This window comes from Manacus candei, unplaced genomic scaffold (assembly GCF_025592945.1).
Source record: "Manacus candei isolate 608988 ecotype Guabito, Panama unplaced genomic scaffold, ASM2559294v1 h1tg000046l, whole genome shotgun sequence".
NCBI classification, from domain to species: Eukaryota; Metazoa; Chordata; class Aves; order Passeriformes; family Pipridae; genus Manacus; species Manacus candei.
This window is the reverse complement of record NW_026138094.1, coordinates 5,501,231-5,525,664: the sequence shown is the minus strand read 5'-3', so window position 1 is coordinate 5,525,664 and position 24,434 is coordinate 5,501,231. Positions and strand designations below refer to the sequence as shown.

The following is a 24,434-nucleotide window of genomic DNA, read 5'->3' as shown; positions in this document are numbered from 1 at the left end:
GGCTCTCACCAAGCAACTGCTGCTGAAAGCAAAGGACAGCAGCAGCTGCTGGAGCAGTGACACTCCCATGCCAGCACCTTGCCAGCTGGATGTGCAGCTCCACTTCAGAGCTACAGATACCCAGAGAAATCAGAAAGAGGAAAATAACTAATATCATGGAATTCTTAAGGGAAATTTGAAAAAAAAAAAATCCCATCAGACTAATATTTCTGTGGATATTTACAAAAAGCTGTTCCAGCTTCCAAAAGCTTTAGGCTTACTTCACTATACTCAGTGTTACAACCCCAAGAGCCTAACAATCATGAACCATGTTTTCATTCCTTATCAATCAAACTATTCCTGCCCAGAGTGCCATGGGAAGAGTAGGAACAGAAGTGTGGGTCTATTGAACCTCTGTCCCTCTACAGCAGAGTACTGTGTATGGGCACATGATCCCTCTCCTGTTCAAAGCATGTACTCAAACTCTCATTTTCTCTTTTCAAATACACACCCAAATTGTCTCACTCAATATGCACAAATAAAACTACATATGTCCTCTCAAGTAGGTATTATAAGCGTTTTTTATTAATTGGAGATGTATTCTGGGTGCATCAGGAGTTCTACTTTCTAAAACCATTTATTCTGTTATCTTTTAGAAACTGTTATGTTAAACTCCATGCTTTCTTTAACACTTGAAATAAACCCCATGTGAATCTGTTTCTTAAGAACCAACCACTGCTTTCTGTTGTGTAAAGAAAATGAAAAGATACCAAAGTGTTTGAATCTCCTCAGTGAATACAGTATCTACAGAGTAAATATGAAGTTATACATTGTCTCTCCTCTCAAATTCTGTTACTTGGCTAAAAAATCTGGACATAAATATCTCCATTATCCAAGATAATCTGTGTTTAACAAAGTTTCATTTATAACACTTACCATGGCTAATAAACATTTTAATTATTGATTTCAGCTGAAAAATTCCTGAGGCTGAGCATAAACAAAAGAAATAAGTATCTGCCTCTTGGTTAATGTTTTTATTCAAGTGTAGAGGTGAAACTATAGATCCCAGAGATGTAAAAAGCAATTTGCTATTCTCACTCATATTTAGAACCCTATTAGTGAGTTTGTGGAAAAAAAATGTCATATACTTCAAAAAAACAGGCTATGAATTAATGTTTATAGACTTTATTCATTTTCCAGCTTCCCCTATTTTTATTCTCTATTCTTTGTAATAGTCTTAAAAAAACCTTAGGATTATAATTTTTTCCCTGCAGATGCTGCCTTTTTCTATTAAACAAACATCAGTCTCCTTCATTTTCCCTCTTTTGTTACCCTGCCACCCCTTTTGTATCAAATGGCCATAACATCATCTCAGATATTTTTGCATTTAACATCTACAACTTCATTTCACACGGGTCTAATTCAGAGTCCATAATAATAATAATAACAAAAATCATCACACTGCTGTATATTAAAGAAGACTTAAATTTTTTCATTGCATAGGACTTCCTTTCCTGTTGACTTTGGGCTAGACTTGAAAAGCACAGCCTGCTGTCCATCATGGGCAGCCCTACAGGGAGCTCCACCTTGCTCAGCAGGAAGTATCAAGGAGGAGGTACAGCTGATCTGCCCATCAGGACTGTTCCCACCATAGATGACCTTTCCCTGTGGCCTGTGTGGGCTCTTAAGAACACCAGCAGAGAGCAGACAAACATGTTTCAATGACTCTGAAAGCCTGAACCAAATGTACTGCCAACAGCAGATAGGGGCATGTGAAACTTTCATTTGTCCAGGTCCTGCAGGGTCTGTAGCACAACAGACTGATACAAATCATTTAGTCATCATTTGTTTGGGGTTTGCATTTGGGAAGGAGTTTGCTCTGAAATTCAGTAAGAACAGCAAGACCCTGGCCCCAGTCAGGAGCATATGACTCTTCTCAAATCCACCAACATGCCCATTGGGACAGCTGTGTGGGGCATATCCATTCAGATAAGGGAATCAATAGAAAACTTCACGTGAAATAAATACATCACTCTTCTAATCTTTTGGGGTTTTTTTGATCATACGATGCCAGGTATGATCATCTCCATGAAGAGAGAGAGTACAGTTGTTGAAAGTCTAGTTACACAACAACTCCAGGATTACCACTTGCCTAAAGGTTTTCTTCTTCGTTTAATTGTATCTTCGCTGCAAAGAAATTTCTATGTAATTAAAATCTATTTGTCCTAATCAGAGAGCACAACTTTAGTTCACAATTGTCCTGGCCACAAATTTGCTGGTGTAACAGATCAGAATGACTGGAGAACCAGACCACAGAATGCTTCTGTTGCACTCCTTCTGCACAATTATTTTGAATTTCTTTTGTGACAAGACAAAGACAACAACGCCTCTGGATTCACACTCCACTGACTTCAGCAGATAATGCTCCTTTAGCTGTTATTAACTGCCCCGAGGGTGATATGAAGTCCACACCTAACATCTGAAACACATTCCAAGATCAACAATAGGAGTCACCAAATAATTTTCTTCTCTACTGAAGGTTGCTCTAAACTTTAAATGTTTCTCTTCACCTCATGTTATACACATTGAAAATGAATGTTCAGTTGTTCTTACAAATATAAATCCATATACTCCAACTTTGCAGCCAGAGGGCAATTTACTGGATTATAAAAGGGCAGAAACCTATTTTTGCAGCATACCTGATATTTTTATAATTCAGTCTGAGAGAAGGAGAAGCAACTGGGAGTTGGGAGACCCTGATTCCAAGGATATACACCGGTAATCAGTGAAAGGAAAAGGTGGATCTTTAAAGAAATTCCTTTTAAACATAATTAAAGGCAAGCTGATAGGGACACCAGTTATGGTGGACACTTCCATTGTCCAGGCAGCACAAACCAGCACATCTCACATTCTTACACATCAGGTGAGCAAATGTCAACCAGGACTCTCAATTCCTGCTGACCTGCCACACAACATGGAGCATATGTAGCTATAATATGTCCACAAGCTTCCTCAACAGTTCCACTGGGTGCTTCCTGCATTTGTTTGCTTACACACACCTCCCACTGAGCTGTCCCATGAACACCAGGGCACGGTTTGGAGCAGAGGTGGGGTTTGCAGCACACAGGCACCACCCAGCTTTTGCTAAGAAACCTCCCAAGCTTTATAAAGAGCAGCAGAACCCTGCATGCACCCAGCTCTGCTTGGCTGCCTCTGCATTTGTCTCCAACAGGGAGTAAAATGTTGGAAGTACAGCATCTTAATCGTAAGCCACCACACAAAGTCATGTTTTTTAAAAATAAAAGTACCTTTAGAACTTCTGGACATGCATGACAGATAATTATTTACCTATGTCCCTTACCTTCATGTGTCTTTTCTAGTGAAATACTTATCATTCCATATCTCACTTCATACGTGCTCGTAGTAATTAGGTCGAGCAACAAAAAGCAAGTCACAAACTAATCTTAATTCTACTGGAAGTTTTCTTCCCTTTAAACAGTTGAAGACATTTATTACTGAACTTCCTGCTTTTGACAGAATTCTATTAAAAGAAATTGATTTTACTAGCGCAGACTATTACATTCTGCTGAAGGATAAAGCATCACACACCTAATTTTTGTTCCTGATTTTTGTTCAGAATATTTTTAAAAATTCAATAAGTTGTTGACTGAAATATCCAGTGTCACAAGTGCCATTGCTTTAAAAGGTTATGATTTTTTTTAATCAGATATCAAAATACTAGAAATTCTGTAAAAAAATAAAAAATTAAACTTACTTTTAAAATATTCTTTCACGAAAATTACATTTTAACAACTAAACGCAACAATATGTTGGATTACATTTTGAGCAGAATGTTTACCTTTCACTGAGTTTCTCTGCCAGCTGTGTCAGCGCTGACTGTAATAGCTTATGTATAAAAAATATTAAAAAGAGCTGTTTATTTTTTTTAATTGCCAGGATCGTGCCAAAAAACACAATGTGTGGGCTGGAGGCAGAGTGCTGGGAGCAATATTATTCATGTTAAAAACAGTTGCCTGATTTGCTTTCTTTGAAGATTAGGATACTATAAATAGGAGCCCAGTGGGATTTGTCGATTGCAAGTTATGTTTTAAAAGCTACTCAGATGAAACTTTTGAAAGACTTACAAAAGATAGAACAATTACATTATGGCTTGTCGTTTCCCTTTGGCCTGTATTAGACCTTTATTTTTGAAGAGTTATGTATTATAGACCTACCTCCTATTTCTATGAGTATGTTGAAACATTAGGTTTTTTGAAAAATCTTTATAGAAAAATTTATTTGCTTTTCATATGTCTTCCTATAAGCCAGCTATCTTAACTCACTGGTTTGTTCCTAGTAATTAAAGACATTGTATTGCCAAGCTTATATCAATTTTGTGTTCCTTGCTTTGTGAAAACCCTTCCTCACAAGTCACTCAGAAATTAAGGAATACTACTCCTTTACAAAAAGGTTGTGTCAAGCTACTGTCCCACTGCCACAGCTGTCCTTCCCCTTATTTACCTTTACATTAGCTTTTCCTTTTGGTGCTTTTCCTTTTTTGCTTGCTTTATAGATGATAGAAGGCACGCTTCCAAAAAAAGCCCAAACCCTACCAAAAACCCAAGGAACCAACAAACCCCAAAACACAGAAAACCCTTATATGAATAACAAAGCAAGAAGAAACTATTGCAGAGATTTTATCAAGTACTTTTTTCCATGATAAATTACACATGACATTCACCATTAGAAAGCTGGCATTTTGACCTGCATTTGGAATGGGAAGCAATGGGAGCTATTGGGATATGCTGACTTTTTAACAGCAAACACAGGGAAAGAAATAAAAGATACGCTGCTAATTTAACTCTGAGCAAAAGGCCAACAAAGCAATTACACAGCTTGTAAGACCTACTTAAACTCCTAGCTTTGCCCACTGATTCTGTACAGCATAAAGAAACAATTTTTCCAAAAACTTCAGTGTTTGTTTCCCCTTATGAAAAAGAATTTTGACACAAGCATATTCATACTGCACTGCTTACATAAACCACACATCTTTGAAAGTGGTGTGGGATTTTGTTGTCCATCTTAAAGCACGAAGCAAATGGCCTGATGGTCATTTTTCTTAAGGCACAACCTTTCATCAGGAATTTGGACCCTGTTCAGAGGAGTTTCAGCTGAAACACTTGACAGTACTTTAAAGTTGCCAACCCAGCCTTGATGCCTGTCTGCATGGCTTTTTGCGACTCCTCTGTTCTGTGACCTTTGCGTTTACTCAACTCCACGGTCTCAAACTTGGCTCAGCCCAAGATCTCAAACACAGCACTCAAGTTCCAGAAGGGAACAGCAGAAAATGGAAAAAGAGGGGAAGGTGGGAAAGACAGATGTGGTAACAGAAGAGAGGAACATTGCCTTCAACACTGTTCCAACAAACTTTTAACTAATGCCATATTTTCCTTTGTAAATTAAATACTTCATGATGCGTATCATACTACCATCCTTATCGAAAGAAATTTGCTGTCCTGATCTAAAGCTTTTCTTAGTAGAATTGTACTTGAGTAAGAAGCAAGAGCTCAATCTAATCAGACTTTAAAAAATATTTAGCATAAGGAGGTGATAATTATCTTCTGTCCACCATAAAAAATTCAATCGAAATATGAAAGCCTGTGTTTATCCTATACAAACCATGGAAAAACAATTAATAGTGTGACAAAAAGCCATCTTAATTTATCAGGAGAGTTGACCCTGTTCCAAGGACAAAATGATAACTGGTGTCCTGAGTCCAGCTCAGTGACCTTCTGGAGCTGGAACTTTCAATTATGTCAAATTAGCTGTGTCACATAGGCTGGCTTTGTGAGTGAGGCTGGATCAATGCAGTGCATTTCACTGATGATGACAATGATTTAATCAATCTCAGTCACTCAGCGGACAGCAATGAGGTTGTGAAGTAAGCACAAAAAAAGAATGCTGGGATCTTTCATTGTCAGGATTACCTCCAGGCTCCCCATTTTGTGCTTTTCCTTTAAATGTTAATTTGAAACTATGAAAAAATAACACTAAGTAGCAATTTCCTAGAAGGGGTTTTGTCACATCTATTCAGACTTATATTCTGCGCACCAAATTGCAACCTGATGTTAAATAATGCTGTTTTTGACACTTCTGTGTAATAAAAGTGAAGATCCTTCTTTGCTCAAGGATGTCTATGACACTTTTGACACTTCTCTCCCAGAATTGCAGGCAGCCCAGATGTTCTTTGCATTAAGCAGAGCATTGCCACAGCTGCTATGGAATGTCAGAAGATATTGGGCTCTAGGCAAAAGTAGCAAAGGGCATCTTTTCTCTTTTTAACTGAGGAGTAATTTTGGAGAGTAAAACCTTTTGATGTGCACAAAATTAAGGCCTCAGAGGGACTTTATAGGCAAGGGACACATTGCATTTTCTCTGCTCATGTTTCAAGGTAACACAGAACCATTACAGAGCAGCTGTTTCCACTTCTGTTCAGAAAAATATTCCTTACCTATCTATGCCAGCATGGCACTGCTGTATCTGCTGGACATCTGAATGTTATGATACAGGTAAAAATGAAATACCAGTAACAGGTCTTTGTGATAGACTGAAGCCTTGATTTCTGGGGACTCACAAGGGTGCAAGATCTGGTCACTCCTGGATTGTTTGAGTTTCTCAAGATTTGAATCCAGGGATTTACATTCACAAGTGTCTCCTGCCACAGCAGTGACAGCTGAAGAAGCCTTGGCTTCGTGATGTGTCCCTGTACCCCAGTATTCTCTGAAGCTGGGCTAAAGTAAGTGAAGACCCCACCATGTTCCTGGAAAAAAGTGTCCCTGGCTATAAAATGACCAGATATTTTCAGCCTCCTCTTCCTTATTTCTGCACTTGTACTGTCCCCAAAACAGATGCTTGTTGGACTGAGTAATAAACTGGACTGTGTTTACCCTTTATTTTAAAAATACACAGGCTTTACTCTAACACAGGCCACACAAGCAGTCGTTCTGTGCACAACAAAGAGATAGGATGCAGGGGTCCATGGGTAGCTCCCTCAAAAGAAATACTCTTTGAATTTAAACTAAAGCCCCAGGGCTCGCACAAGGCACAGCTCCTGTCTGTGGGTGGGCTGACGATTTGGGGTCTTTATCTTGCTGCTCTTCAGCTCCATCTCCTGGAGTCACCCACTGCATTGGAAGAACCACCTTTCCACACCATGCACTGCCCCCACACCAGAAACAGGTTAGCAGAGAGTCTAATTAATTAGTTTCCTCAGGAAAAAGAAGGAAAAAAAGCGTGCCAGAAATAAAATTTCTAATTTGAAAATTTCAATGCAGGGATCTATTTTTAAGTACTTGCAACAGACGTTTCTCTGCTGGAAGGGTTTTTTTACAGAAATCTTTGTGATTAATACGACTTTTAAAAGGAGTAAAACAGCTCAGAGAGTTGTTATTTATACTCTTACACACACTCCCAAAGTTTAAGGTAGTCACATCACCTTCCTCAAAATAATACGAAACGGAATTGTATTTTTTTGGAAGAATCACTGTTAAGTCTCTTCTGTCATCTCCAGGGAGCTGCCCAAGTGGCACAGGAATTTTTTAAACAACATCTTACTTGGATTATTCTTTGCCTGACTGTCCTCTGTGGCCGCACAGAGAGTTTACTGGTGCAGGGTCTGTTTGGTTTAGATGCTGGTTTACAGAGGTAACAGGAACAGCAGCAGCCAAAATGAGTAGTAGGGAAAACTAATATTTCTGGGTGCTGCCAGGTCAGATTACAGTAGATCCTGTAAAACTCTCATCATCTGGAAAGAATACTTGTGGCATCCATACTGGGATTTTTGTGTTGCACTGCCAAGCTAGTTTTATTAAGGAACCACTACCATACCCAAAGAAAGGCAATGAACATCAGTGTGCTTTGCTGTAACCTGCCACCAGTTCCAAAATAATACCTGGGATCCACCTTGCACTTCAGCCCTCCGTGGTCCTCCTGATCAGACAGGTGTCAAGGAAGACAGAACCACTGCCTAACACCTTATTCCAAATCCAGATCAGGATGGTCTGCAGCAGACCCTGAGCATGTTGACTTTTTGGTCTGTGTTGCAAGTTTTTACCCCTGCTTGGGACAGAGTGCTACAAACCCATCAAGGATGATGTCACTTTAGCAACACTTTTCCATGTTGTCTGCTCCTTTTCTAGGCATATTCCTTAGCGTGGGTGTCACTTTCACAGTCAAACGCCACTGGACACAGAGTTATGGCAGTGATTACTATGGAAAATAAGAAACACAAGGACAAATCATTTTAACTGAAGCGTCAGCAATGGCAAATGGCAGTCATCCTTAAATGTCATAGAGCCTCCCAGTTGGGCCTGGGCTCTGTGAAATGGGGAAAGGAGTCCAGAATTGCATAGATCCATTATCCTCGATGGTTCAGGAGGACAAGCTCATTAGGAACTATAGCTTCATTAGGTAGCAAGAGCTGCCCTGTTGTCAGGCTGTGATCTATTTCTTATCTTGGATTGTGCCACAGATTTTCTCTCCCACATCCCAACCACAATTGACTACCACACCTCACTGCTTTTGGTGATGGAGCATAGATCTTGCTTTGAGAATTATAAGTTAGAGTTTCAGTAATACCACAGCAATATCTGCTAAACATTACTCAGTATTACCCATGTACAGGTATGCCCTTACTTCTCCTCTCCAGCATGGGAAGGAATCACTTGCCAAAAGCCTACAACTATTAGCAGGTCCCATTAATGGGATATTTGCAATATCCCATATATATTTGCAATATATATTTACCTTTGCATTCAAGAGATGCCCAAATTTACAATGTAAATCAAATAGCAAAATGAAACCACAAACACCAACTAAAAATACTAGTTAAAAAAGCGACTGTTTCAGATACACTGGAGGGGACAGAGAAGAAGGCAGAGCACTACATTATTCTGTGGGGATCCTTTTTCCTTTTAAAATTTGTTTTTTAAAGGCAAAATGGATTAACATTTAATCTCTCACTATAATGATATATAGTATTTACAAAGAATTGAAAGAGTCAGAAAAAACAGGCTTCCAAAAGAAGTGTTCAGATATAATTTCTTAAAGCAGACTTCAAAAGATTCAATACACCAGCAGCTGCAGCAAATACATGGTTTTTTCTGTTTTAATTATCCATTTCTTCTAATAGGTTCTACAAGACTTAAATATGAATAGAGATCAGAGAGAGAGCCAGATTTTATATTTTACCTACACTATTCTGAAAAGAGGGTAATAATTACAGAAACGGCTGAAGCTTGCATGGTGGTTTGTTTGTACAAGTGAAGAACTCCCCCACTGTTTCTCTTCTCCGAGTTCAATGATTAACTCCACTTAAAACCCAATCCTTGTATGCCTGTTGACAAAAATCTCTGCAATATAGAAGATTTAATAGCAATACTTGGCATAAAATATTTTGGCAAAATGAATGAAATATCACATCAAACACAGTTGAAAGGCAAACTTCCCAGCCAACAGAACAGTTTTATCAAACTCCAGATTCCAATGTTCTTTTGCTGTGGCAAAATCAAAATTGCTTCTGTCTTATAGAATTCCTTTGGTCAAGGTGAAATCACTTTAGATATTGTCATTTGTCTTCTTTGCAGGGATGTAGTACATATTCTATTATGCTTCCTTGCTCAAAACTGTAAAATATATTGTTGTCCTGTTTCACAGAATTTAAAGTTGTTCTGATGAATACACAACTTTCATTGGGAGTTTAAAAAAAACCCAACTTTCACGCCTCATTTATTTAGAAGCTCTTTGCCTTATCACTGCTCCAGCTATTTATAGCACTGCCTTTCTGTTTATCAAAGGCAACTTTCTTCCTTCTCCTTTACATTTTTAAAGAAAAAAAAATAAAAAGCAACCTTTCCACTGACATTATTCTCATAACACATACCAAATTGATTTGAAAACATTAGATTCGCCAAATTTCTCCTCCATGTTGAACTGTAATCTAAATATGCCTTCCTTATTTATGGAAGTGGAGGTTTATTTATTGAAGAGATAATTCTTTTCGAGGATTTTCCTAATGACTATGGTCAGAGCAGCTCAAATTTTTGAATTAGTTTTTCATTTTTAATTTTTGGAACATCAATTTTCAGACAATTTTTGGACATATAATTAAACATGAAGTTAATTATGTGTTTACAAAGCCTCCTTTGATGCATGGCTTTGACTGCAGGGAGGCTGTGATCTGAGCCCAGCACCGACCCTGCTGCCAGGCTGCTGCACACACCACAGGTCCACAGGGTGGGACAGGGACAATCCTGAACAGGCCTCCGGCACTGGGAGAGAGCTCCAGGTCTTCCAATCAAGGCTCCTACCTGCATGTCCCCCAAGATGACCAGAGAGAACCTGCAGAACCCTCTGACGGGGAGGTTTTGGCCCTTGTTTGTTGTAACAGGTGCAAGTCCATTTAGAAATGCATCCCATAAACTGGAAATATGGTCTCAGCAAAAATCCCCGTTCTCACGCGTTTTTAAATCTCAAAACCTGCAGCTTTTGTGTTGGGTTGTTACACGATTTCAGCAGGTACTTGTAAAATTCAAAGGAAAGCCCATTTACAATTTTTTATGTTGTGAAAATGGATGATGTTTACAGAGCCTTACATTTGTCTTGGTTATTTACATCATGCTAAAAACTTCAATGCACTTTTGCCTGACCCCGCCTGCCCTGAGCACAGGGCAGTGTCCCAAAGTGCTCTGATCAAATGCTCTGATCCTGCAGACACTTAGAACACCCCTGACTGCAAGGAGGTGAACAGTCCCCACTAGGGTAAAGTGGCACAAAACTGACTCAAAGAAAATAGAAAAATAGAAATTTCTAAGATTTCATGAATCCTACAGTGAGCCCTCTACAGACTCAGAGGCCTGTCCTTTTGGAGTTAATTTTGGAGTTAATTGCAAGTACCACAGAGGTAACAAATTCCACAGGTAAACACATCTGCTCTACCTGAGCACCAAAAGCATTGCACACTGCCCCCGAAATGCTACCTTGTCAACAAGATGAAACTACATCTGTTCATTTCTCCCCTCCTTTCACACTCATTTCAATCCTATGCTCTTGTCACCACGCTGACCACAGTCAAAAATATCAGGTGATTCCTAACCAATTTCCTTTGTGCACACAGGAGGCCATCGAGCCCATCTTTTCTTTCAGCCAGAGGGTGTCATGTACATATCCCCTCTTTTGTTCATTTCAACACAATTCACATAGTTTTGTAGTTTAAAATTATTCCGGGGTAGTACACGATAATATGAAAATAAAAGAAAATTAAAAAAAATATGAATTTGCAGTTTAACATAGACTGGAGGGCAAATGCTTAATCCTCTGTATACATTGTGTAAATGTGAAGATGATGCAGACAAGGGTGGAATACCTCCAAGTTTATATTGGCAGAAAAAAGACAATCTAGCTAGCTGTTCCTAAAATTACTAATTGAAATAATAGCGCTTGAGTAACATGTTTATAACATAGATAAAAATATTGCAGGATCTCCAGACAAATCAGGCAGGATTACACTGCAGTTAGAAGTGATATTCTAATGAAAATATAGACATGAGTTTAGTTTAAGTGAGAAATAAGTCTCTCAAATATCACACATTATTTTCTCCTTAAGAACTATACCTGTATTTTCAGTACCTTCACTGGCCTACACAACGTGACATCTATTTTTCATACAGATGTGAAAACCTGGAATGGCAGCATTGGTTCTGAAATTGATTCCTACCAGAGATGTCCAATTCCACTAAAAAGGGTTCAGTTTCTACTTGGGTTTTGTTTTAGGCTAATTCCTGTTCAATTTTATTTTTTATGTTAAGTTGCAAATTTGCACTAATAGGAGCTGGTATTTTCACAAGATTGTAATATCTTGCTCTTTAGTTATCAAAAAATCCTGTATTCTGCACATGTCCTCTGTTAATGTGAATTATTTGTTAGCTGTTAGGTGGATTTATGCTTTTCATCTTAGCCTGAACTTCCCTCACGAGCATTCAGATAAATTATTTCGAAGGCGTTCAGGAGCTAAGCATCCAACTGTATTATGTTAATATTACACGATATCTATATTCATGTATCACAAATGACTGTGCTATAGTTTACTTAATATTTTTCTTTATTATATAAATATGGAGTCTTAATGCCAATGCATTAGTTCCTTTTTCTCCACAGTGTTTCAGATTGTACTGGTCCCGTTGATGCCATAATTGAGGTTAAGCATAAGTGCTGCCTGAGATGGGTTCCTATTCCCCAACGTGCCGTTTGTCTCTGGTATGTGACAGAAGATTGCTTTACTCTTTGCTCATTAATATAAATACATCTTATCCTTTCTTTGCACTAGCTGTGTGCCACAAAATAATTTTCTTGATTATGTTACTTATAGTCATGCACATTTTAGGAATATTCCACGTACCTATTTGTGGAATTACACCTGAAAATGCAGTTACTCACATTTCGAATAAATGGGGGGAAATACAGATTTCTAACTTTAAAGTGCATTTGAGTGCATGCAACACAGGTAAATTAAGATTAAGCACTGAACTTCAACTCTGTTTCCTGGTTTGAGCTTCATTGTGCCACCTTAATATTGGGTTAGCATAGTATGCACATAGAATATTTGTTACAAGATTTGTGAATAAGTGATTCTCATCTCCTTTGTAAGGAAAATTGACTCCATTACAGGAGAGAAGAGACATCAAGCTAACATTACATGAAGTCATAATCCTCTATTGAGACATAGTACAATGACATTGTTAACATTAGTATGCAATATTTATTATAAATAAAAGAGGCTATTGAGGCTTTCAACCCATAATCAGCTCTGTGTGGATGACTTCACTGTACGAACACAGTGGAGTTATAATGAGGATAAAAGATTTATTTATACCTAAACATATTCTCATTAGTAATTCTGCACTAGCATGTAACAGATACAATTGGAGGACCAGTAGGGTTTTTGTGTTTTTTTTCTTGTTTCTTTGTTTGGTTTTGTTTATGTTTTTAATTACTATTTATTGTTTGTACTTTGACTATGAACATTTAGTATGAAAAAAAAGAAATTAGTTAATGAGTTTATTGTGTATTATTAATTCTCATGAATGAAGAATGATTCCATTTTTATGGAATACAGTATCATCCCATCACTCCATAATATGGAGATCCAGTGGGCCATTAGCTCAGACCTTCGTAAAAAGGGGGAATTGTTTTTGAAGAGATCCTACCTGCACATGTAACACACAACCATGAAGCACCATAGTGTCATGTAAGACTTCTTACTGACCTGCCTTTTATATTCTTTTCAAAACACCATAATTTACTCTTCTTTTAACAGTAAAGGACTAACCCACACTGCATGGAAGGCACCCAAAGAGTTGCCTACATACCGTTCCAAGATCTCTCATGGACTTTGTCATCTCACAGTCTATTTGGAGGAAATTAAATTCAGCTTAATGCCAAATTCTCTGTATTATGTCACTCTGTCTTACTACCATAGATCCCTCCTCTCTGGGGCCTGGGTTTACTTTCAGCCTACCTGGTTTCACATTTACCTTTGTCAGGTGAAACCTAACAAAAAGGATATGTGCATACTTCACATTTGAATACCATTGGTTTTGTTCAAAAACCTTCTGGCTAGCCTAATTTGTCATCTTTAATTAGATTTTGGTGTTCTTAAACAGTTCTCTTGGCAAAAACTTCAACATATTTGGGGATATTTCACTACTAATGAAATTACAGCACAAGAAGAGTAAGTATGCTTATATATTGTATGGTGAATATTCTGTGTGTAACAATAATCACAGAATATGCTGAGTTGGAAGGGACCCACAAGGATCATTGAGTTCAACCCTTAGCCCTGCACAGAACCCACACCATAACTGCTACTTAACAGAATTGCCAGGAAAAAAGGTAATGCATTATTTTTTATCCTGGAAGAATGAAGTTCATCAGGTATTCATTTCTCATCCTGGGAATTACAGTGACATGGCTCATCTCTTTCTAAAACTGCATTTAAGTTGATTACATGTAAGCTGACTGATAAGAAAATCTTATTCATTTGAAAAACAAATCATTTAATTTAGAACCACTCAGCTCAGCAGAGAAAGTCCTTAACAACAATTACCAAGATATCTGAAGAATTCTACTCCTCCTTCAGATGTAGATATAAAAACATTTACTTTTCCTGTTAATTTCAGCTGTTCATTTTCAGCAATAAAAGCTCAAACTTCTTTCCATTGAAAAAGAAGACCAACCCCCTGAAAAACACGCTTTTCTATGGTCTGAGCACTCCTGTGGTCTTAGTCTTCCCCTTTTACTTAGTCTTTGCTTGTATAAAATTTTATTTATTCTACTGAAAGCAGGATTTAAAAATGAAAAGCTTCAATTTTGAAAACCAAGATATCCAGCTAGATCTGCTTAAATGAACCAGCTCTAAAAAATTAACACAGCTGTCATAAGTTTCTTTAATTTCCTGTGCTCTTTCTGACACCATACTTATAAACTCACAGGCTCCATTTAAAGAGATACAATGTTGAGAGCAAGTAAGTTCCTGTCACAATATAATGGAACAAAAAATAGAGATTGTATGAATTCCATATAATAGAAACAACATTTTGTTTAGATCTTACTACCCTGGGTTTTTTTTGCCTCAGTTGTGATGAAGTGCCTGAAGGGAACAGAAAGCTGAGCTTCACAATTTAGGTGAAATTCTTCCCATTTAAAAAAAGTTTGCATGTATGTAATCTTATACAAGTACACAATATAGATTTTCAGATTATCCATTTGGGATATGGATTATGAGCTTTAGCACATAAAGTGACATATTTTTTAGAAGTATTTCCACATTTATGATTTCAATTGTTTTGTGCTAATGATCACAACACACACAGGCTTGGAAGGTGACCCCTACTACCTCTCCTGTCAATCCAGCTCTTAACTCTTTAGCTCCCCAAGGGTCCAGCCCAAGTCCCATTAAATGCAGTGGAAACATTCCCACTGACTTCACCAGAAACCAGATCAATACAGATCTTAGATTGAGTTATTGAACAACTATTATTTTTTTCTCATCCATGCATTTGTCAGGCATAAAAATAACCCAGTTTTGTTTCTTTAATGGGATTTTCACAGTAGTCTAGGTGGCTGGTGCATCTGCAATCTGACAGAGCAGATATCTCTTTTTGCAGAGAGTCTATATAAGTTTCCCCATCTATCTCAGGAAAAGTCTTACAGAGCTATTCAGAACTCAGTACACGTTCTTTCCTCTTCACAACTCATTTTCCTTTTTTTTTTTGGTGACAACCTAGGCAATAATTCACAGCTCACTGGGTCTTCTAAATAACCCCCTTTATATTTACATGGTAGGCATTCCCCCCATTACCCTGCAGGATTCAGCCGTATTGGCAGGCAGTCATTAGGAATTCTTAAGACCATGGAGGTTTAACATATCCTTCTCCAGTTAGTGTCTTTGAAAACACCCTGTATGGTTACAATCTCAGCAAATATATAGAAAATCTCAACAATTTAACAATAACATAAAATGTGTCATTTTGTAATTTCAAAGTGGTTCCTTCTTTGGGTGCCATGCAGACTCCCACAGGAAGCCTTTAAAGCTCAGAAGCATTTCATCCAATGGAGGATTGTTAAGTTTCTTTCTTTTGCTAGAAATTAAATGAGCTACTTGAGTCTCTTTGACAAAAGAGAGAGGTGCATACTTGCTTTGCATTATGTATTGCAGTTACTTTAGCCCAGCATCACTAAGAATTCTGGGGAAAATTAAAATTATGGGAAAATCACACCTGCTATTGATGAATGGAAAAAAGTCCTTTTAGGAAACACAGATGAATTAATATAAAGGTAGTAAAATGTGTTATGAGAAAGATGCCCAAGTCTAACTCTCACAGAAGTGAGATTTTCTCTAGAAGGTCATCTTTCACCAGAAAGACATGACCTGAGCACAAAAGAAGAGCCAAATTTCCAGGGCTTATGGTCTTGCCCTGACTGAGGATGCTCCCCCCAGCTGATTTCTTCCACTGCCTCTGGAAGTCATTGTAGACACTGCTCTACAGCCTGCCCTGACATCTCTCAGCTGGGTCACTTATTCCTTCCCTTTCCTAACACATGGACTACAGGAATAACAACACCTCTTCAGAATCTTTAGTAACTGCCAAACTGTGTTATGGGGGCTTGCAGGAATATAAAAAGAGAAAATAGAGAAGTTGATTCATATTAGCACTGCTGATGCTTGGTAGTGGTAACTCTACTTGTTCTGAAGAAACCTCCAAACAAACCTTGAATAACAGATTGCCAGTCATATTCACAGCACTTTGCATCCTATGAGCCTTGAATTGACACTAATGTTCAAAATTTGATTTATTATTAAATGTTTCAAATTAATACATCCCAAATAATTAATTAATATAACTCAAATTAATATATCAAAAGGCTTACATCAGCAAAAAATCCCGAGGAAAGTGATTTCATTGTGAAGAAAAAAATAAAGAATATAACCATATTTTTGTTTACAATCAGACTATTCTCTTTTTAATATTATCGGAAAGTTTAACTGGGGTATCTGTTTCTTTGATGAGAACCAGAGCCTTCATGACACAATGCCTCATATGTGTCACATACAAAGTTATAAAATATGTCCAGATTTAAGGAGCTAATTCCGGGTAATTCTTAAAATAAGAGCCATTCACACTGATCCAGAAGTCATGACAGAGTATGAAAAGTATGCAGGGATAGTTAATCTGCAATGTCATTGCTCATGTTAGAGAAAGTATTTTGAAATCTTAAAGACCAATAAGCACTTCAGTATATGTTTCTCACATTTACAAAGTTCAAATAACATGCTGACAGCTCCAAACAATTCACCACTACAGTTGTAATGAAAGAAAAGGGTCCAAACCCCTGTAAATTGTTTGGGGTTTTCTTTAATCAAAGTGAATTGTTCTTAGTTATATTTTTTCTTACGGATTCCTGTAGCTTCTGAAGACTTCTCTCTCAGCTTTAAAATCTCTCTAGAACACAGTACCCCTCATCATTTGAAATGCTTTGATAATGCTTTTTTAAAAACTGATGATTTGTTTAAAGTTCGAGCTAATAAAAAAAGTAACGACCTATTGAACGAAAGCCTGGGTGTGGAGCAGTATTTTTGGATGCTAACTGGTCATGTGTACTGGCCATCCATGAAACATATGCTGAAAACACTCAAAAGTATTCAGAAATGCCTCTCTAAGTCATAAATCTTTTACAGGTAAAATTATGTGAGAGAAGGAATAGAAAAAGCGCATTCAACATCTGGAGTTAGATGAGTTTACTGAAGTAAAATTGCAAAATTAAATTTAGATGAACTTAATTAAAAAAGGGGATCCAATTTAATATGGACATTCATCAACTTCTCATTGAAAATCTTTCTTGCCTGAAGAAAATATAATAAAATTTGAACACAAAACCCATATAAAGGCTGAAATGAAGTGTGAAGGGATGGTCAAATAAAGAAACGCAGTAAAACGGAACACTGTCTTTTTTCCTCATTTTAACACACATGTGCATATAAACACTTTCCCTTAATTGCACAGAATATTGAACTATTTTTAAACTCTGCAACAGTTAAACAAGTGAGCTAGTCATCTGTATGCCCTGAAGGTCATTATTCATTCAGAGGCATATGCTGTGTATTTACTGATAATATGAATATGGAAGTTTCTCTTTCTCTCTCCCTGTATGTATTTCTGGTTGGTCAAATTTTTCTCCTAGACCCTAAAGGACTTTATCTAACCCAGTTATATATTTTTAGTGCTTAAATGTCCATTATCCGAGAGGTTCTTGCTGAAGTGAATGGGAGTTTTGTCACAGGGCTGAGCCTCGGATGACTTACAATGGATTTTCACTTGCCTCAGTTAAGACACAACAAATGAGGCTCTCTTGTTTTCCTTTGCTAGATCATTGCTGTCTTCTTTTTTTCATGGGAAAAAGATCTAGTAGTTTAGTACCAGTCACTTCTGGCTTCCATGAATTCTGTCTGTCAAAGTAGCATTGACTTTCAGCTCTCTAAGTCATGGTGCTTATAGAATTTGGTAGTGTCAAATAACAATTTGAAAAGTTAAGAATAGTGCTGTTAGTATCATATTATTTCCTTACAAACTGCCTTGATAATTTGTTGTTCTGCACACTGGTTATGTGATCAAGTAACATGATATGAATGCTGTATTCTTTTATTTCTAATAAAGAACATTGCTAGAACAGTATGCTCTAAGGGAGATACTGTCCTTTATTAGAAACACATTCCCACATTATAAGTCACCCAGCAATAATGAAATGTAATCTGTCTTGAGGATTCATGATAACACAGTATTATGCTCATTTTTTGTATGAAAAGAACATGACTGAATAGGAATGCCATTGTTGTTGAATACATCTTTAAACTGAAGCAGAGATTTTACTGAACTACTTGGTTAATGACAATAAATTGCTAGAGGAATTCTGAATACAGGTTTTGTTTCCATGTCAGAAGAGTTCTAGCTTCTGTGGTGTAATTTAATTCAAAAGGATATATACTTCAATAGCCTGCAACTGGCAGGACTGGGAAGTGGTGGCACTTGACATCTCTGTCACAGTGATCTAAAAGTAGCATGAGCCTGACTGGCCAGGGGAGGTCAAAGGGCTAAATCCTGCCTCTGTCAGTGGCCATCAGTCGATGCTAAGTGGAGGAGTAGAGCAGGCAGTGGTTTTCTCTCAGTGCTTCCTACTTCCCCAGGTCCCAAAATACTCAACAAGGTATATGGCATAACAGTGAGAATAATTTTGACCACAATATTATCACAAACAATATTATAATCTAAAAGTTAGGTCTTTCTTCCTGAAAAAGCTGAACACTTACGCACCAACATGAGTTCCTCTTAAAGAACTGTCCCACACCACCTAACTACCACAGAAAGTGCATTCCAAATGATGTACAAATACGGTAGGATTCAGATACTCCCTCTTCCCTTTCTCTTTTACAAAAGCTGAGAATTTATCTCTGCAGCAGAAATTCTGTGCCTCAAGATGCACATAGATTACATCGCTTCATAAGTTCTCCACAGCAGAGTTTGAAAATCTGACTCAAGGTTTGAGCAACCAGACTAGTCACAACAAAGAAAGCATCAGAAGAGAAAATAATTTGTAATTTCACAACTTATTGCTGAATTTTCAGCAAGAAGAAGCTACTGAATTTCCTTTTTGTGCATTTTACTTTCCCTTTGGAGTCTGCCCAATGGTTACATTCTTCAAAATGTACAATGTCAAACCTTCCAAGAGCAGTTACATTAGTAGAGAGGACAGTAAAAAAGGCCTTTTGATTTTAGTCAGACAAAAATTGCTCAAACTTGTGTCCTGAGCTCAATCTCTTGCAGATCAATATATGCTCTTATATCTTGCTATTGTTGTACTGGTCAAGGGAAAGTACTTCATTTTTCACACAGATTCAGTTTCAGTGTAACATAACAGAAAACAGTAATATTCTAATGTGATTTACTATGGCATCTTTAGACTTACTACTGAGAGTGAACGCGAAGATCCTTAAATTTCTGGCATCGGTGTTTCTGCAAAGTCTGGCACGAATTCAGATGGGTTACCCTGCCAAAAGTCAGAGGAAAATATTCATCAGACAGATGATTATTTTTAATCACACTTTCCCAGTACCCATTTAAGCCTTACTTTATAAATGCCTACTGCAGGTTTAATGATAAGACCACTACAATAGATCTGGACGCAACACACCTGCACATTGACTTTTCAAGTGACTGTGAACCTGAATACCAATTCCCACAGGGTCCTTTCTATAGAGAAACTCTCCTTTTATGAAAGTAGCCCAACAGAGTTTACCAGAAAAATAAGAAACAGTAAACTGCAGTAAGTTTTAATAAACTTCAATAGAAAGACGCCTCCTGGAAAAAAGCAAACAAACAAAACCACACACAATTGGCTAACCCTAAATTAACAAAGTGTACGCTCATACACAGTTCATTTTCCTTTCAGATCAAAGGGGTTTTGAAGTTCAAATAAATTTGCCTCCTCATAGTTTTAGTACAGGATTATCTCTCTTAACATCTGAAAAATAACATTCAGAGTTGGCATTTAACAGCTTATTTGTATTGCAGCACTTCAGGGACAAGCAAACTTGTAATTTCTACCATATGTGGAACGTTTCTTTCATTAAAATATTGCAATTTCCAGACAGAAAAACGATTGAGAAAAACTCTAGCAAAAGGATTATTTTACAAAATACACGTATAACATACTTATTTTTGCATAAATTTGCATACTATACTGTAAATACCATTATGCACATATATACATTTGTTTCATTCATGTTTGCATGGTTATTTTACACATTATTCAAATTACTTCTGTTTACAAGAACATGAAAACTATTTTAAAGTGAAAGCAAAGAAATGGAATTGATGACAAGAAATATATAGGCAGGTGGAGAAATGTTCTTAGGTCAGGCCAGTTTTATGATCTTATAGCACTCAAACCCAAGTTGCCTCTGTGCAATAACAGAGCAAATTCAAAACAAGAAAAAAGTGCAAAGAGCTAACATCAAGCCCTAGATGAATACAGAGGGTCTCCACATCTCTCCTTTCCTCTTTTACTCAAGCTCCCACTGAAAATATTACCATTTTCATTATATAAAAACAAATTCCTTAGAGTGAGATTTTCAAAGAGAAGTAGAGAACTGGGTGTCTAATTCCCTCAGGCAGTTTTGAAAAGTGCACGATAAATATACTATATAGCTCCTTATACATCAAACAATTTCCCAGTGCACTTCACATTAATCTTTAATCTAGACACTTTAATCTTCAAATCTTCATACAATAATCTTCAATGAAAGGTTCTTTCTGGGAGTTTACAGTATATTTAACACAATTTAAAAACTACTAGTGCATTGCCCTAGCTTTTAATACCCAGAAAATGTTATATAAATTAGATCAACCACAACCTGGCCAAGGTTTCTGTATTTTTAATATCTTTGGAGGGAGATTACAACAAAAGGGTGCTGGAGGGAATGACTTAGCTGGTTTAGCACCCCAGAACCATAGCTGCTGATCCCAGAGTTTACTCAGTGTTTCACTTTTTCCAAGGTAAGGACGAGCATCTCTTCGTATGTTATTGGGGAAAACAGTGTATGTTACAGTGTATACTACTCTGCTTTGGCAGCTCTCTGTGTGCACATCTGGACATGGACATAGTTTCCATATCTGTGTTTTTGCCAAAAATATTAACTGTTAGAATAGTGTGCCAGGTCCATTCTGCAGGGATATAGCCATGACTTCAACTCCTCCTGGCCTTTACTGTTCCCTTCAGTGCTGTTTACTCTAGCACAGCACCTCTGAGTTCTACTCATGGACCAGGACTTCACAGGCTTAGCTCCAGCTGAATGCACAGTGGAAAACACTCCTAAGAATTTGTACAGTGGACTGAGGACGAAAGGCAATAGGTCAGTATGAAGTAAAAGAAAAAAAAGACTATAATAGCCATTATGACAAGCAGTATTTTTTATAGACAACCTGGTACAGGCACATTTTGAGGAGAGATTTCAAGAACCAGTTTCACAGAAGTGCTTGAAGAGTTCTGGAGAAAGCACAAAAGTGCTGCCTTGAAAAAAGAGCTGAGGAGGAAAGTGAGATAGAGCAGAGAAAGAACAAATGAGCTTCCTAAAAGAGAGTCACATATCACCTGAGAAAAACGGTCAGAAAGCAATATGTCCAAAAAAAAAAAAAAAAGAAATTAAGAAAACAACTTTTCTAACAGCATTATTTAAGTTGGGTAAAATGATATTTAGCTTCTCTGTAATCTACAACTGGAGACATGAGAAGGCAGATTCACCAAAGACAACACGGAGAAAAGGACAGTGCCATGGAAGCCAAAAGAGGAGAGCATTGCAGTATCATTATCAAAGCTAAAACAGCAGCTCGGCTCACATGGCCAAAGGTGGAGTATCAGCTCTGATTAGAATGGAGAAAGTTGGTACAGACTGATTTGAGCAGTTCCCATTGACTACAAAGAGTGGGAATTAGATGGCAATGACTGTAGTGTGCTCCATGCATTCAGGGTCAAGAGCTTCTTAGGAGAACAGGTTGGGTAAACACTGGGATATTTTGAATAAGTGAAAGGCTAAGGAAAGCTTGAAAATTTGCAAGAAAAGATGAGAGTGACAGATTGGAGGAAAAAAGGGATAAGATGGGGAATGGATGAAGTGGATGATCAGAGGACAGCAGCTGGTAAACTATAACTTGTGATGGGCTAGAGGACTTTCAGAAACAGCAATCAGTGAGGGGAACAGTTAGGGAGATGAAGATCATAAGTTTGTCAACTCTCATTGTGAAGAAATTGTCAAGATCCTTCTCAGAAAAAGAAACAGGCCTTGAGGAATGAGTCAAAGGTGGTGAAGAGGAGACTCAGTCTGTGGGTGAAGATTTCAATTACAGTAGCTAGGCATGTGCCATGGAGGAAGTCAGCTTGGTCACAGGGTTTCTGCTAGAAATGCCTTGTTGCACAAAGCAAGAAGCAGAGAAAGTATCTATAAGAACAGTGGTCTTGATGGCTTTGAGAGATTCAGAGAGGAGGCAGATGCTGAATTCAATCAATTCAAGAACATCACTTGCTTTCGTGCAAGGAGACCAGGGGAGGAGAGACAATAAAGAAGTCACTGGGCATTTTCCACCCTTGGTAGACCAAGTCATAAGTGGGTCTTTATTTAAGCTCTCATGATGTCTGTCACTGGTAAGTAGAACTTGACAAGTGGATGAATTTAATATACCATGAAGTTCCAGCACTTCAAAAATGATTGCAAATCCATAAAAGGTCTCTGAATACCTGGTTTATATTCAGACATGACACCTGAACTGGCTAAAAAATATAGACATATTTGTTCCACTATGCTTTTTATCTCAGAAAAATACTATGATTTGTACTTTGAAGAAAACCATATGAAATATTTCATATTCATGGGATGTATTTCAGTGTGAGGACATGACCAGTTGATAATTTGGGTTCAGATTTCCATTTGTTTCATGGTCAAGTCCACTCCAGGGATAGAAAGATGTATACCATCAATCCTATCACATTTCTGGTAAAGCAGAAGGTTTTCAGCACATAGAGTTTTGACGGGAGGCAGCAGCAAGCCCCTCAAAATGTTGTCAGACAAATGGCTGATACAATGGATGAGAGAGCTAAGGCTATGATTTATATAAGGCAAATTTATAGTCCTGGGAAGCAAAGAGAACTTGGGGATAACATGGGCAATTATAGACCAGAAAGCTCAGAGAAAGGAAACTATTGTAAGACACTGAGAATGGATTTCTTTTTTTTTTTTTTTCCAAGTGAAGGTATTTTCTTATTAACAAGTCATATGAAATTTTACATTGTTTTGGCAAAATCAGGAGTTGAGACTAAAGGAGTGAGAATGAGCAAAAAAAAAAAATAAAAAATTGAAATGAAAAAAGCTTTAAGGAAGATATTCTCAAGTGACATCCAAATGTGCATTCAGAGGGGAACAATTATCTGAGAGGACAGAATAGGTGATTCCCTAAAGATGAAATTTATATTGCAGATCACAAGGGTCTGTGATGGTACCCATGGCTCCAGCTTGCTAAGTAGTGTGCTGCAGATGGTATCAAGCTCAAGACCTTAGCAAGAGGAACATTAATCTCAAGCAAACATTGACAAGCACTTCCAAAAGCTTAGAGATAAGAGAGAGTAACTAATAGTTGAATGGGTAATGCCCTAAAATTCACTACGCACCCAATGCTTAATTTCAATCTTATTGTAGTCAACTTGTCTGAATGGATTGCCATAAAATACTCATTAATTTACACATTGTTAGATTAGTCTGTGTATTTTCATGACGCAACAGAAGAAATCCAGTAGCACCAAATATAACAATATAGAATGAAATTTCTCACGTTTGTTTTCCTTCAGGAATCCATTTTTCGTCTATTTCCATGTAAATGCACTGAGTTTAAGAGAATTTTGCAAAATAAAAATAATAATTTTTATTTCTCTAGATGTATATGCGTACATCAAAAAACTGCATCTATCTATCCACCTGGAATAAAAACTGATGTTCATGCTTCACTAACAAGGAACATAGCTCAGTGCAGCAACATCTGCTTGCACATCTAACAGTGGAGTAAAACCCTGGAAAAACTACCACTGGTGTTATTTCCTTGAAATAACATATATCCAATATCAAACTGGTTATGTAACTCAGACATCATAAGGTTTCATACAGCATACAAAAGCTGCATTTTAATGTTTTATGAGGAAAGGAGAGGAGGTGTGAGGACATGTGAGTTCTGTTCAACACTAAACTACTCTTAATGCTGTGAAGTACGTGGAAGCAAGGTTAATTGAAAACCCGAAGTAATACA

General features: G+C 37.4%; 1 protein-coding gene across 1 annotated transcript in view; it reads right to left on the bottom strand.

The window, feature by feature from the left end:
* The window catches only part of SEMA6D (semaphorin 6D), a 131,528-nt gene extending 111,893 nt beyond the window's left edge, over nt 1-19,635 (bottom strand). The window contains exon 1 of the mRNA XM_051797141.1: nt 19,555-19,635. The gene's annotated coding sequence lies outside the window, so the exon portion shown is untranslated. The remainder of the gene's footprint in view (nt 1-19,554) is intronic.
* Between the last annotated feature and the right edge of the window lie 4,799 nt (nt 19,636-24,434).